At 38.3% G+C, this 16,731-nt stretch overlaps 1 long non-coding RNA gene across 1 annotated transcript; it reads left to right on the forward strand.

Moving 5' to 3' along the window:
- Positions 1-13,221: 13,221 nt before the first annotated feature.
- On the forward strand, positions 13,222-16,560 carry LOC148742277 (uncharacterized). Its single transcript, XR_015991244.1, has 3 exons — positions 13,222-13,446; positions 15,688-15,819; positions 16,436-16,560. It is a non-coding gene; the product is annotated as an uncharacterized LOC148742277 (long non-coding RNA).
- Positions 16,561-16,731: the final 171 nt, after the last annotated feature.

The raw sequence follows: 16,731 nt of genomic DNA on the forward strand, positions 1-16,731 counted from the left end.
ACCTCAAATTTTATCACCACTCTGACATTTCTCAAAATTCTTGAGAGCATATGAAAGTCTTATTCTTTTCGCGTACTGAGTATACCAGGCACTTAGAAAACACTTTTGAACTTTACATGACGTAAGGTATTATGACGCGACAAACGTACTCTTTATGAAGAAACAACTGACCAGCAATGAGTAAAACAAAGTGACTCGCTTCTCTTTAACTGGCAATTGCTTAGGGTTTTAGAACGAGTTACGGTGCACACACTTTCATTTGACTTACGTGCCTGGATTCCATGAAGAAACATTTTCTAACGTAGCGCGTAAAACGAGGAGAGAATGCAGCATACGCAAGCGTGCATCAGTTGACTATGATCCTAGCACCAACGCACGCGCTCACACCGTTGCCAGATTCATCGAATCGCCTTTTAGAACTGCTTTCTCTTGTTTTCTATTTTTGCGCGAGGGACCTAGGAGAATAACGTTATGCAATTATAACATCGTCGGCCAATAAAATGTCAAAGAGTAGTGGCAAGCATAAAATTTGACAAAGAAAATGAGTTGCCACCCAATATCTGCATTGTTTGGCTCTTATTGATGCGCTTTCAGCCCATGCATGTATTGAAAAATGACAACAACGGATTTCTACTCATGGAGGTACGCGAATCACTAATTAAGTTTGGGCACCACTGTTGTTGAATGCATCACAATTCTTTCAGTGTGAGGACCGATAAAACATATTTAACCAGCTGGTTGCCAATAAACTTTCACAATCACTCTAAAGCAGATCTCGAAAAGCTCAAAAACTTTACACACAAATCCTCCGTGCTTATAAATGTCTCTGAGCACATGAGCACTCCACGCAAGTCACACTCCACGCAAATCACACTTCACGCAAGTTAACTATAACGGTCTTCCTAACTAGAGATATACTCTGTCTTCCCTGAGATGGTAGAAACCCTGAGAGTACAAATACCTTGGAAAAAATGAAATATACTTCCAAGATAAAAAAATAATCTTTTTTTTTTTCATTTGAATAGCGTATATACGACAACAATTGCATTCACTAAGGATTACAAATAAGTTAACATTTACAATTAAATAACTTATAACCTGATTGCGGACTTTTTCTGTGGTGGGAACATGAGCTGTCACAAATGTTCTGTCCTTTAAATAGTGTCATTCGCTAAAGTAAAACCATACAAGTATCGTTCGAAAAGAAACAACAACTTACCCACTGGTACATCAACCGCTTATGTCTTAAGAAATATCAATGAAATCCGTATCAACCAGTTATGTGTTTAGGACAATTTAAATCCACTCTTTAATAGTTTAAAACTCCTTAATGAAAGTTGTAACAGCGACACATGAGTACTTATTCCCATAGTTACATATCCCAGGGGAAAATAACCTAGGGTAGGGAGGGTTTGATCGTCTAACTTGATATTATAAGTCTGGTCTGTGGGGAAGGGCCATTTAATTATGACTCTACTTCAATTGGAATTTTTTTAAATAACTTTTAGACTGAGATGAACGAGATCTTACCCGACGAGAACTGGAAAGGGAGTGGAGGGATGGTAATTAAAGCTACCCTTAATTAAACGTTGAGCTTGAGGTTTCTCTGCGTGTCCGTTCGATTTTGAGAAATGAAATGGATAGATATTCTAGTCTTTTAGGATAAGGACGAATAAATCGTAGGCCCCGTCTCCTGGAAAGGTTAGGGGTAGGAGACGTTAATTTCCCACGAACGAGATTACTGTGTGGTGGATGTCCTCCCTTGGGTGGAATGGATGGGTGTTGGCCCTGAAAAGCCTAACAACAGCATTGAAAGATAAATCTAAATATGTTCGTTTGTCCCCCTTACATTCTCTTCACGCTTAAAGAGAGGCTAAGCCACTTAAAATAACTTAGCTTGCTTTCAGGCTTTTTGTTTTCTGTCTCGTTGATGAATTTTCAGATGCATCTGGGGCATGAGAGGGCTGAAGGCATCTTGGGAAGTTCTGTGTCTGGACCAGGCCTTTGCGCTACCCTTGATGAAGTTGAGTTGCACTGGTAACTCACAGCGATCCACGGATCTAAAAAGGGAACAACGTAACCCAACTGTTGAAAACGCTTGTCACATATAAGCATAATATATGGCCGAGCTCTCTGAAATACAGTTGGTAAATATTTCCCCCGTGAAATAGAAACTGGTCAGAACACAAATTCTCGCAAGAATCACTTGAGAAAATTGTATTATCATTAACTGAGTGCATTTAGGGCCAAAAAGAGTTTCATACCAGACTCATTTTTAGCAAAAGAATTAGCAATTTAATGGTAAAATACCTTTCTCCCCGATATCGAGGCTCTCTAACTCTCGTTCCAGTTCCTCCATCTCCTCTGGTCCAATCCCAGATGCCTCAGAAAGACATACACTATATGAAGTAAAAAAAAAGATTTAATTTTTGGGTGTGAAAGAATTCAACAAAACAGTTTAATACGCAAATGAAAAAAGAGGGGAAAGCAGAAATAATCAAGTAATGCAGGAAATACGGTCAAAATCAAATTAATTTAACAAACTATCAGATAAAAGGAAAATCAGTCAGGAGGTAAAGAGAGCTTGGAATATACACCAACAAAACGACCAACATCACTGATTGGTATTCATAAGCGCAAAAATCGTAAGAGTCTAAGACACTATTTTTTTTAGTCCACATCTCTTTATAGAGAAAAGCCAATGCAACGTGGATCCGAAATCCTAATTAAAATTTGTCTCTAGATATAGACTATGAGTAGGGTAGTCGTCCTTGTAATTTTATTATAGTAGTAGTTATAGATGATTTCTTATTTCTTACTTGTAAAGAGACGCAATTCAGTTTTTTCACTGCAATTCTTTTCTTAATAAATACAGTCACAGTAGGCACAAAAAAGGTTTTAAGCTTTAAGAGTTGAAGCCCTGGCCGCAGTCAATGTCCAAGATACCATAGCTTTGTGGTACAGTATACATATTTCCACCATTTTGTATAAAGGAGTACCAACCAATAACATTTTACCAGAATTCACTGACAGTTTGCTGGTATTCCACCTTTGTTCCCTCACTCCCATCTCCCTGAAGCAAAGGAGGGAAAAGGAATATGAAGAATGCTAGGAATGGGGGTGGGGCAAAAGCAACTTGTCGATCTATTCTAACAAACTACTGAACCTGAAATTGATCACAGAACAACATTTTACCAGAATTCACTGACAGCTTGCTGGTACTCAGCCTTTGTTCCCCCAAACCCACCTCCCTGAAGCAAGAGAGGGAGTAGAAATACGAAGAATGCTAGGAATGAGGGTGGGACAATAGCAATCTAACAAACTATCAATCAATTCTAACAAACTGCTGCACCTGGTATGGATCACAGAATATATGTAACATGCAATCCAGAGGAAGTGGTGATACTTCCATCAGTTGATGTTACTTTCTGTACCAAGCTCAAGATACGATTCTACCATGCACAGAGAGCCTTGCATTCTGTATGCCAACCTCAAAGTATTTATTGTCATATTACTTAAATGTGCACCACAGTCACTTCTCACCAATCTATGCGTTAGTACACCAGATATATTTTGTGTAAGATTTCTTTCACTTCGCTTCGCAAGTCCTGTTAACGTCTCATTGCTAACCACTTCAATAAACTTCGTTTCCATCTTCATCATCATTAACATAATATTCCCAACGATCTATGGCTGATTTTGTGATACTTCGAGATCATTACGCGATGATTTCACCATAAACCTTACGCAAGGAGAGAAGTTTATCGGTATGTTTTATAACATATTTCGTGGTTCTTCAAAAATAACTTACATTTCCCTCGTATGAACATTATCTTAATCATTTGTGATAAAAAAAAAAAAGGTCAAAACCTGTTGATCTTTTACAGCGGCTGCACCAGGGCTATGGAATAAATTACCTAATGCAGTCCGCTGTGCAGATAATGTACAATCATTTAAAAGACTTCTTAAAACTTACCTATTCTAAAAGGCTTACCAACTTTAGTCGTATAGTTGTATCTAGTTCTGAGTTCACCTAGTTTTATGAATTATATTTTAATTGTAAATATTATGATATTATTACTGATTGTAAAGCGCAATTATAATATTATTGCTGACCGTAAGATTGTAAAGCGCGAGAGAGCATCTCCCTATGATTCCCGCACTATAGAAGTTTTAATCAATTATTATTATTATCACTATCATTATCATTATCATCATCATCCTGGTCATTATTATTATTCTTATTATAATTATTATCTACCAACAAAATCGCTTTTTTTGAACGTCAAAACAGCCTTTCGCCATATATTTCCTTCTAGCAACTTGCAATGTTTGCCCCGTGGCGATCCCAGGAATCTTTGTGCAGACAAAAGGATCCGATTACTGGCAACTCATTCATTGATATAATCGATTTGTCGCCATACTTCATGATCATGACCGATATTGAGAGAAGTAACATGACTTTTAAGTCGCGCTATATTTCGAAAGAAGTATTTTCAATGTCTAAGATAATCGCAAAAATTTCGTGTTGTTAATACTTAACAAAAAGAAAACAAATCAAAGGGTTGGTCCCGGTTATCCATTTGAGTAATTAAGAAGCATCACAACGCTATTTACGGTAAATCTCCAAGAGACAACGAAGGGCAATCTCCTTCACAACTATCATTTGGTTCTGTCACGCTTTGTCCTCGAAACGTTTTCTCTTTTCAAGCCTTTCGTGCTAGAATAGGTGGCGAAACAACACTAGTTTTTTTCTTGAGAAGGCCGCATATCTAAACTATTAAAAGCTAATTATAACTGAGTGTTTGATCTGGAAGCACTTTCACAGGGAAATTTGTGAAGAGTGTTCCTGCATTAAAATGATGAGATGAGAAAAAGCGTTCAAGGTGACTTGGCAAGGACAATGGTTAGGGATTTAAGAAAAATTATTCTTTAACAAGTTTTCTATGAAGTTTCTTTGATAAGTTCCTTTTACTGGAAAAATGGGTGGGGCGGTAAATTTCCACTGAAACTTTCTGGCGAAAAGCTGTTACTGTAAATAAATGCGGACTACGCTTTTTTTCTTATACTTGTGTTCTCGTTCTCCTGAATGTCTACACAGAATCGTATATTTTTAGCGCCTTGTTTAGCCCGAGACTGACAACATTTTTAACACACATTTGTTTGCAAGTGTCTTGTTACTTGACTGCTCCTCGCTCACAGCGCCCTAAAGGGCTCAGAGCAAAATGTGTTCGTTTGAAAGTAGTTCTGATGTCATTAGCTACATCGAATCTCATGAAAAAAAATTTTCCTGCCTCAAGGAAGCAAAGAGAAACTGCTTACAGCAAAGTAGTCGAGGCCGGGCAGTTGGAGGCTACCATGTTGGTATAAACTGTGTTTGGTCAGTTAGGGGAGCAAAGATACCGATCACAGACACTTTCTAACAAGCACCCCGGTTGGTATGACGTTCATATTTAGCTGCCCGCTCCCGACATTGACGGTGACCTTTACTCTGACAGACATACCCTACGAGATGAATATAGATATATAATTAAATAAGCAATAAAAAGCAACAGAAAATAAAGTCGGTCGGCATCCTCTTTACAATTTTTTAAAAAAATTATTCTTCCTTAAAATGTAAATAAAAGAAAAAATAAACAGATAGTTAAAGAGATGAATTTTTAATAGATAAACTAATGTGTAATAGAGCGATAATTCTAATGGATTGAACTCATCTCCTTCCGTATTTTATTTTGAATTGACGGACAGGGCAGCGAAATGAACTAATAATGATGATAATGATAACACACTAGAAAATATCAGCTGAGAGTTGATATTCTCTGCAACGTAGTGATGATGACGATAAGATGCATAAGTTGAGCGTCATTCACACTGTCACAGGTCGTAGATAAACTTGTGAGTTATGGTCTGTTTACATGGAAGTGGGGGCCGTAGGTACTGAGTTGAGGTAACCCGCTTAGCCGTGGTCGAAAAATAAAACGCGTTTACATGCAATCTTACAACCCCGGAGTGCCGAGGTGACGGGGTGAAGTTTCTCGAGGCTGTTGCTGCGCTTGTAACTAGGCAGTGAAGCATAGGCGTCTCGAGGTCACGTCTCCAGAAAGACGAAAGATTTATTCTCGGACGCGTTTGTGCTTATTCATAAAAGCGTCAAGCGTTGTGTTACGCGTGTTACGTTATGTAATGAACCGTTGATACGTTATATGGAAAAGTATAGAAACGAAAAATGGTCGATGTGTAACAGTAAATATTCCGAAATGTGAATATTTTACAGTCCTTGTGTGTCCGTTGCAATTTCTGGTGATTCCTGCTATTTTGGACTTGCTTTGCCATCACTGTTGGCGCGTAGAATATAGCTCAATTGGTTAGAGCGCCGGATTTTGTTGTGCGGGAGGTCGTGGGTTCGAGCCCCGGCCGGTCCAATACTCATGGTCTTAAAATAACTGAGGAGAATTTGCTACCTTTCTATAACCAGAAATGGATAGATATTCTAGTCTTTTCGGATAACGACGAATAAACCGTAGGCCCCGTCTCCTGCAGGGTTAGGGGTAGGAGACGTTAACTTCCCACGCACGAGATTACTGTGTGGTGGATGTCCTCCCCTTAGGTGTGATGGGAGGTTATTAGCCCTGAAAAGCCCTATGGGAACACAATAAACATGCGATAATAAACGAAATATCAAATGGTACTTAATGAGCTTGCCCATAGAAACTTTCCACGCGACCACGAGGGGACGATACCGCTAAATAGCATGCACGAAACAAATAATAGGTGGTTGCAAAATAATGAGGCAAGCTATACGAAATAGAAACAGAGTATTGACTTACATAACGATCCCGTAACACCGATGGCGCCGGCACAACCACAAAAACTTGATAAACGAAGAAACGAACTAAAACAACACAACGTGGAGAGTGCGAGAAAAACTGCATGCTAAAAATGAAATGTAAAGCCCTTAAGATCAAAGGGAAAATAGTAGCCCAGCTGTAACGCAATAAAACGAACATGGTGAATTATCACTTTTTATAGAAAACTAACTTAAAACGACATAAGCTCACAGAAAAGGAAAAATGGAAATATTATTCATTTTGATGCTTCCATTATTTTTGTCCTTGTATTCGTTTATTTTCGAACGAACCAGAGTATGCAGTGATGAACGAGGCTTCTGCCTACATCATGAAAAGTACCAGCTTGATACTCAAAATGTTTCAGAATTCTAAAACTTGAGACGCGAATGGCGTCTTCTGATGAGTTTCAAGTTATGTTGAATTAATTGTTCTTTTATCTCTTATTTATCCCTCGGATCCGAGATGAAACAGTCATAGTATAGGGATGCAGGCTTGGGATATTCACGAAACTTGATAAGTTGTAGATTTGAAAAAAAACCAGATTATTCAGCATAAGCGTTGGGCACAGAGCGCCTGTGTGAAAATTCGCTTGTGTGTTTGTGTACTTATGAGCGTTCGTATGTCTTTATTTACATGTACAATATCAAACAGATGTACATGTTCAGTGGCATTAGCACCGAAAAGAGTAGTCAAATTCGACAGACGTAGCATCACTTAGATACTTATAGACTGAAATAAGCAGTTGACTATTCTCTTTCGCGTATAAGCCGTCGCATGTGGAATAAGTAAATCGGATAACTCCGTACTCTCGTGACTGAAATGCTATTGACCGTAGAAGTCCCTAGGGAAATTCTCAAGACCTTTTAGACGCCGTTGCATGCAAAATATCTCTCTTCTCGCAAGTCTATTGACGCCACAGTCACAAGAACCTGCAGATTCGCTAGGATTAGGGAGAAAGCATAGCTTTCTTTGCTGTCGCTGATGTATAAAGTCAACTTGTCTTTATGTCTTTGATGAGAACTCTTAATTGGAAAGTCTGCATAATTAAGGGCGTTGGTCCCGCGATATTCTCTGGTGCTTAATAGGTTGGAAACCATGCTTTATTTTGCAGGGTAACCTTACTTACTCTAAAGCAGCTGATCTCTTACATTTCCTGAGATAACAGGAGACTCATTTTATTCTTAAGACGAGAGTCTGTGATCAAAGGCATTATGGCAGAACTTTCTTACCGTAAAGCCGGAAACGTTCACCGCAAAGAAAATAGCTTTAGCCGGTTGATAACAATATCGTCATATCATATTGACCTCCTGCATACTGATTGGTTATAATTATTGACCTTTTCAAGGACTAAGGCATAGAAGACGTCACCACAAACAACAACTTGCTTTTTCATCACACACTGAAAAAATAGACTCCACTTTAGCTCGTGTCTATTTAGTAAAAGATCATAGAAGAAGGTAAAACGTGATGAGAACATCACTGATTCATTCGGCTGCGCATTTTCTACAACTTTTTTGTTTTTACCAGATTATGACGTTAGGTGTGATCTTGTAAATGCATGGCAACATGAATTATAGCAGTTGACGTGACACAAATTTGTCTTAATGAAATGCATCAACAAAAGAGGCACTAATTTTGCTCATTACTGTTTATGTTAAGTTGGAGATTAACAACTTGATTTAGTCAAATCTATCACAGTTTCTCCGAATTGTAAGGCTATGTAACCGATTTGACGCGAGCACATCACTTCGCAAAACAAAAGCCGTTCAACTTCAAAAGCAGTTTTCGGATAAACTGCGTGAGTTTTGCTGCACTCTATGACAGTCCTATCTGAGGGAATAATTAGGTGTCAAGTTCGGTGGAAGCACGGAATAGTAAAAATGTAAATCAGAGAATGGGGTGCGATTCATAGGGATTTGCACCCTCGACAAAATGACTTTTCATTCTTGCACAAAATACAAAAATAGAAATTCTATATAAAAAACTCAGGGTTAAACTTTTAATTCCCAGTTTTTCTAGTCCGCATAGCTTGGCATTAAAGGAAAAAAATGGACTTGATCCAACTTTCATCTTCGAAACGCCGCAACCACATGATAGGACTGCCATGTTGGAAATGTGTGAGAATAATGCACAGGGCGCTCTTGTCTCATTAAACACTGAGATAATAGATTTCTTCGCAAGAAAAAAAATTCCTTCTGCAGCTGGCCCCAAGTTGGAAATTTCTGCTTACCCAAATTATCCAGACTTCTGATTATGTTCAAAGAGCGAAACAATGCTTCGCTAGTTGGCTCAATCCCCTTTGCATCTTTGTTTGGGTCAGTTATGCCAGAGCGGAGTACTAGTGGCTCCTTTTTAATTCAGTATAAGATTTAAGATGTAAAAATCTGAAACGAATACAAGTTCAATTTGATATCTTAATAAACTGGCCTAAAGTTTGTAGATTATTTAGATCTTTCCCTTCGCAATTTTTCTAGCTTTATACGAGGGAGTTTCTACCGCTCTGTCTTTGTCCACACGGGCGTTGTTATCTTAAAAAAATCAAACTTCTCCGTCTCCCTCGGGTGATTTTACCAAGAAGAAGATAAGGAAGGTCTTTTCGCCTGACATAATCATTACAGGAAAGCACAGCTTTCCAATTTTGTCGTTGATACACGTCGATTGGACCCAATGCAATTTGCACCGTCACATGCAAAGGAAATTTCAATTGAATGACCATGAATGGCACTTAATCACACAATGCACCACATAAGTTCTGCTCTCTAATTACAACTATTTTAAAAGGAAAGCACAGCTTTCCAATTATGTCGTCGATGTATGTCGATTGGACCCAATTTGCATCGCTAAGTGCAAAAGAAATTCCAAGTGAATGACCATAAATGCCACCCAATCACACAATGCACCACATAAGTAAGTTCTGCTCGCTAATTTTAACTATTAGAGGAAAGCACAGCTTTCCAACGTTGTCGATGATGCATGTCGATTGGAACCAATTTGCACCGTTACGAGCAAAAGAAATTTCAATTGAATGACCATGAATGGCATCTAATCATACGATGCATCACATAAGTAAGTTCTACTGGCTAATTATAGCTGTTAAAGAAAAGCACAGCTTTCCCACTTTAGCGTCGGTGCATTTCGCGTGTGCCAAATTTTCACTAACACATTTAAAAGTATTTTTGAGTAATTTGTCTTGAGATGTGGTGAAAGTAATACACGTTAAACAAAATTCAAAACTAGTTGTTACTGAATGTTCAACAGTCAAGGTTTTTTCTTACCTTAAAAAATAGTTTGAGCTATCGAACTAACCGCTTTTCCCTGCCATGAACGTAACCAGATTTAAAGTTTTCAAAATATTAAATTACATCTTTCTAACTTGAGCACTGAGACATATCGCATGACCAAGACCTGCACTACTCTGTATATCTCAGTAAGGCGTTCTTCTTTTGATTATTTTTTATACTAAATTTTAAATACGCATATAAAATTTATTAGTCATGTTTCTTATGATGGAAACTGTCGATTTGCACACTGCAGAAACTTTTCACTAGGCTTGCCAAGATGGAAAATTACTTCGGCGCTCAGCCGTTGAACACACGATGATCTATCTATCTATCTATCTATCTATCTATCTATCTATCTATGGATATCTTGCTGCATGTGGTAATGCGCACACTTTGGTTGCGCGCGCCAGCGATAGATTAGGAAAACTATATGTATGCTTCCTTGCATTAAGTTATCAGTTTGTCAGTTAAGACTATTTCTAAAGAACTCAGTCAATTATCTACCTTGCGGTAACAACAATGAACTGCTCTTTTGTAATAGAGCAACAAGGTCCTAAAACTTGAACCTTATGCAATAGGTGATAACCGCTGATAACTGTCTAAAAGCTACTCTTGTAATCATCTTGACGGGCCCGGGGGAAAATTTCTGTTTTGTGCAAATCAACAGTTTTCATTATAAGAAACGTGACAGGGAAAGAAAGGTTGGTGACATGCTCGAGTGATAATGTTGGAAAGGATAGCTTTCCAACATTATCACTCCTGCATGTAACCAACCTTTCTTTCCTAGCCATGCTTCTTATAACAAATACTGTACTCAGTGTGTTGTTTACACTTTACACAAACTTTTCGCCAGGCTCTTCAAGATGGAATTACGTTTGCACTCTGCCGCTGAACACATGATGACTACAACGAAGTATTGTTGCAGTTTTGTTCTGATGAAAAGTTAGTGATGCACACTTTATGGGTGCTTGCGTCAGCGACAGTAGGAAAGCTATGCTTAGTGGCATTTGTTACGTTATCATTAGGCCATTAGTTAATAACTCAAGCAATTATCTACCTTGTGGTAACAAATGACTTCTCTATCATGATAAAGTAACAAGGTCCAATGACAACCTTACAGCGATAAGTGATAACCCGATAATTGTCAGAAGGCAAAAATTTCCAATATTATCACTCGTGCATGTCACCAACCTATCTTTCCATCTTAATTTTCATTCAAAGGAATTTCTCTTCCTTTCATTTCTAGTAAAAGTAACAAAAACGCTCAGTTCCACAGTTTTTTTTTATTTTAAGGTTTCATCCATAAACCCTAGTAACAATTTGTCTTCTCGGTATAAAATACCAAAGGGTATCAGTAAAAAAAAGAACCCTTTAGTTTTAAATGCTTGAACAAACATCATGAAGCGTTTTGCAAAATATCATGGCATCTTGAGCAAACTGAAAGCAGTCTGATTGACTAATGCAATCAAATTGTTAATTTTGTCACTGGTGCACGTCTAATGAGATGTTCAGTGCTATAAAACAACTTCTTTATCGAGAATTGCGAGGCATCTTATTTGCTTTAGCTCCTTGTGAAGACAACTCAAGCATTTCCTCAGAAAGGTAGGCTCCGTTTTAGAAATATAAGGGGGGAAATAGACATAAGTTAAGATTTTTCTTTCAGTTTTATTACATGTCACTCCTGTTTGTGTATTTCTGCGAGATTTTATCATCACATTTAGTTACGTTTAGAGTCATTAACCCCTGCGCTTTGGCCATGCCTCAATTAATTTTACGACACACGTTTGTCAATGTTACCATCTATTATGTTTTCTTCGCAATAACCAGAATTGGAACAGAACTCAGATGTATAGGCTAACGAATTATTTCTTTATCTTATTCTAGCTAGATTTGACCGCCATGTCTATCAAGTTTGGAGTATTGTTTCTAATGCTTATGTACAGCATTCAATATTGTAAGTATAATTATACGCACGCACGTACACGCACGCACTGACAGAATTATGCACACACACAGGAAGCAACAACTACACCGGGGCGTCTCAAGTATGTCGTTTATACCGAATATCTCAAAGAAATCATCGCGACACTATGACCTGTGGGTTTTCATGTCACGAACCAAGGGTATGGACTGAGCTGCGAAATTTCTTCAGGGTTATGGTCTTGCTAACAATCGGAAAGAAACATATGTTCTACACATAAGAATACTCGAGAATTTTAAAAATCAGTTGTTGTTCTTACGAGCAGAAGATTCATAATTTGATGCATGGACTTGCTCATTCCAGTATGCACAAATCCACTGGCATAAAACTGTTTTTCACTATCGACACAACCAAGACATTGAACAAAATCAATTCAAGTATTTCTAATTTTCCTTATTTGTTGTTTCCTCTTCTCTCTGGCTAATTTACTTCTAATTCTTTTTCTTGTAGGTGGAGCAGGCGGTATGTTTTTAGATTTGCTGCATTTACAGAGCAGGTTACCAAGAGGACCTACAAACAGAGTTACTTTCTAGTTGATAGATGATCGCCCATTAGAAACTATCGCTTTTATCTTTTAGCAGAGACAAAATCTCTTCTTTCTCGGTATTTCACCGTGACCTAGTTTAAGTAAATGTATTTGACAGTTTATTTCAGATGGTAACAAGCAATTCACTTGGAACTGGCAGAACACAGTGATATCCTTGCTTTAGCCTTCTTTGTCACAGAGCTAACAACATCATAACGTGATATCATAACAACATCATGACAAATGAACTTGCTAAAGTGAACCCAAACACAATCTACAATAAGTACGTCTTCCTTAAGTTTTCTGTTGGTGATATTTCCCTCAAAGTACTTTGGAGCGTTGTAAAATTCTACTTATCGAAGTCAAGAAACTATCCCTTAACGCAATATTAACCGGCCATGTAAGTGAAAAAGTTCAACTAACTTCTACTTTCAACACACTTCTACGAAAACTTCAAAACTAGTTTTGTCTACGACCTCTCAGTTGATAACAAACAAAAATCTAAAAACTTTAAAGATTTTTAGATTTTTGTTTGCTATCAACTGACGAGTTCGTAGACGAAACTAGTTTTGAAGTTTTCGCAGTAGTGTATTGAAAGTAGAAGTTAGTTGGAGTTTTTCACTTACATGGTTAATATTACTTTCGAGCGTTTAGCACGTTTAATCAAATAAACACTAACATGAGATTATCGATACTTCTTTCCAGCATGCTTTGACAAAATTGATTGTCGAGCGATAGCACGTAACCCTGGCCGTTGCCGTCATGACTATAACGCGTTGAAGAATTGTCCCAAAACCTGTGGCGTATGTGGTAAGGATGTTACTGCCTCGATTTATAGTGCGTAGGATTATTTTAAATTAAGAATCCCTGTTGACAGGCGAGGAGCCGACAAAGTAAACTCTGCCAGTGGGACTGATGCAAAATTGTACCACTCAAATACCATTCAACAAACTGTACTTAACAATTGGTTCATGCTTTAGCGTGCACTATCGAGTTATGGAGCACGCGGGAAGTTTGGAGAGCACGAAAGAAGCGTAAGAGTTGCCCGAGGCGATAGCCGAGGGCAACTCTAGCTTCTTGAGTGCTCTCCAAACTTCCCACGTGCTCCATAACTCGATAGTGCACAGCTGAAAGCATGAACCAATTGTTTTAGAACATAGCCGGTAGAATTGTGCATCAAATCCGACGGGAAAAACGGACAACAATATCAGTTGAAGCGAATCGTGAGGGCGCTGATGCCGAGTCTCCTTTTCCTTTGTTTTTCTCTTTTTCTACCTCATTTAAGAACTCTAGCCCATGGGAAAAGGTCGAAACATTGTCTTCGTTTTCGGACTGGCAGGCCGAGTTTCTGTTTGTAACCATTATTGTCGCGAAATGTATTATTTTTCCCCGCACTAGCAATGGTCGCTCGCGCGAAAAAAAAAATTCTGGCGAAGTCGGATTTGCTGACGCTATCAGCGTGCACTATCGGGATTTTGAGCACGCTTACGTATAATGAATTTGATTGCGCGACTCTGCTAGCTATGTTCTAAAGCGCGTTAGAAATGACATGTAAAGTATGTTTTCACGAAAGGAGAAAAAAATCCTGGTCATTTACAAATATTCTACCACCTTACAGCTTTGATCATTCAAATGAGCTTTAAATGGTTAATTAAGCAATCATCAGCAGAAAACCTCTGCCTCTAAGAAAGTGAACAATTACGAGTAGGCCAAGGAAGACCACAGGCACACAATCTTTTGCAATCATTATTATTGGAAATAAATCGATGAAAGTAAATTAAATCTACTTAACCTTTTAGGCACTCAACAAAGGAATTTCTGATGCAGCGGAACTAAACACTATATGATCGAATGTCACCAGCACTTCATTTCAGAACTTACTTAGATTTCATGAAACCTCGTTGGTCACAATCAAGCATTTCGTGTAAACGGAGGGCAATTAGCTTTTTCATATGGTATCGGTAGATAGGTTAAGGTGTAGGCATTCACTTATTCATTCATCTTTTCATTTCTCATTTTATACATTTCTTTTTTATTTTATATCTTTATATTATTTTTATCTTGATGCCACGACTCCTACTCCCTTTTATTTCTTAATATCAATTGTATTAGAAATATGAAAGCATTAGCATATATTAACTGGTTCCTCTGACGATTGACCTTTCTGAGATCCTACAATTAGTATGATACCACAGTGCTATTAATACGAAAACCAACTTCCAAACTGTACAATGCTACCCTTGAGTGTCATTCCTTAGAGACCAGTCGTGCATGAGAAGACACACGGGGCTTGCACTATAAGTATCTCGGAGAGCTCCATACAATTCCTTTTACTTTTAAAATAAGGAATTGTCTGGAGCTTTTTTAGCAATAGTCGTGGCGCGGCGGGTGTTTTCACGCCTCCCGGTCGGCTCAATGGATAGAGCGCTGGACTGTTGTGCGGGAGGTCGAGGGTTCGAGCTCCGGCCAGACCAACACTCAAGGTCTTAAAATAATTGAGAAGAATTTGCCCTTTCTATAACATCAAGAAATGGTTAGATATTCTAGTCTTCTCGGATAGAGACGAATAAATGGAGGTCCCGTTCCCTGCAGGGTTGGGGTAGGAGACGTTAATTTCCCACACACGAGATTACTGTGTGATGGATGTCCTCCCCTGGGGTGAGATGGGTGGGAAGGTGAGATCGATAGACTGAAGCGGCTGCCAGAGGCGCCTGATATGCTGACGTCTGTTCTCAACCTTACACTGCACCCGTAATTCAGCCTCTGGGCTGCAAGTGGTCAGATATAAACTATATTCATATTCGTATGATCCTTGCGAGGATAATACGCGAAAACACGAGGTAAAAGAACTCCATGCAATTCCTTACTAATAAAATTATAAGGAATTGTATGAAGCTCTCTGGGATACTTACAGTACAAGCCCTGTGTCTTCTTATGATTATGTATCACCTGTGGCGGGGATGAGGATTTTGGAGGATCACATGGTTCTCAGGGCAAATGGAATGGGATCACTTGTCGTCAACAAAACAGCTTTCTTTTCTTTTTCTTCAGATTCCATCTGTGTCGATCTTGAAGTTGACTGTAGGCATAGGGCACATGAATGTCGTAGGCATCCAGGAGCCTTCGTCAGGATGTGCCCTGTTACTTGTGGTGCTTGCTAATGGTTTATAGTGACCGTGATAAGTATGTGCACTGTCTCTTAACTACGCAATATTTTTTTGCTAACTTTTTTCTTTCGGTCTATTTGCCTTCGGTTATTTGCTGAGGCATGATAAAGAAAATGCCTGGTATAAATATATCCCGTCTCTGAAAAAAAAAAAGATATATAATATTGTTACTTTTTGGATCCACACGAGAGAATAAAAAACACTGCTGAATGAAGAAAAAACCATGACCTGCTTCTGCTTGCAGTAAAAAGATATTCTTTTGATACTCAACTCAGTTTTAAGGAAAAAAATTGAACGCTTGGAGCATCAATTCGATTCCCTAAGAAAAAACCTACCGACGTATTTTTATAGAAACCATGTTAAGGAAGAACTTTATAGTTTTTGGCTTTTTTTTTGACTCATCACTCTGATGGTCTTCGCAAAACATTTCTTTTATTTCATAACATTACACGTTCTTCATTTTTAGAGAGAGCAGGTCGAGTTGCGTGGTCATTTTACAGGCAATCAGAAAATATTTTGTATAGCGTGAGGAGGGCTCTGTGATTGATTTCTAGATGCAGGCTCTGTTTAAAGCCAGCTGAAGTTTTTCTTTCTCCTCTTAATGTATCTTTTTTTTATTAATTTTTTTAAAGGAGGACGGTAGCTCAACCGATTTTGAACAGACTTTCAAGAAAACGGAGCGAAGCTTTTATTCACTGTGACTGTGTGCAGCATTTAATACTTAAATGGTGACAATAAAACTGGCTTAAAAGTTGAATTTTTGTTTTCTTGTTTTGTTTAATAGGGTAAATTCGATGCTATTTTAGTTCAGCCCAAGCTTTCTATCAAAAAAATCTTTTGATTAAGAGTTAACTCCGACAACATAATGTTTCGTTACATGAAGTCCATGACCACTTAAGAAATGGCAGTGGAGGTCAGACCACTTACA

Source organism: Stylophora pistillata, chromosome 1, assembly GCF_964205215.1.
Source record: "Stylophora pistillata chromosome 1, jaStyPist1.2, whole genome shotgun sequence".
In the NCBI taxonomy this organism is placed as follows: Eukaryota; Metazoa; Cnidaria; class Anthozoa; order Scleractinia; family Pocilloporidae; genus Stylophora; species Stylophora pistillata.